Here is a 305-nt window from a genome sequence, read left to right on the forward strand (position 1 = left end):
TACAGTTGACCATGTCCAATAAAAAAATATAGCAATTCCACATTTGAATTCGAACAATAACGTCTAAAAAATTCATCCTAAATGGATCTTTTAAGATTTTTGACTGATGATTATAAATATGAAGTCATATTTACAAAATTCAAAATGGCGGATCCAATATGGCGGACATAGACGATGCCTTAGAGGTAAAAGAGCCTTCGCAAGCTCCATGCAAAAAATGCCCGTTTTCGGTACCTCGATTTTTGAAACTTTTATTATGCCAAATAGTTACATATGATGACCCAATAATCCCTGCAAAATTTCAA

This window comes from Trachymyrmex cornetzi, unplaced genomic scaffold (assembly GCF_001594075.2).
Source record: "Trachymyrmex cornetzi isolate Tcor2-1 unplaced genomic scaffold, Tcor1.1 scaffold1846, whole genome shotgun sequence".
NCBI classification, from domain to species: Eukaryota; Metazoa; Arthropoda; class Insecta; order Hymenoptera; family Formicidae; genus Trachymyrmex; species Trachymyrmex cornetzi.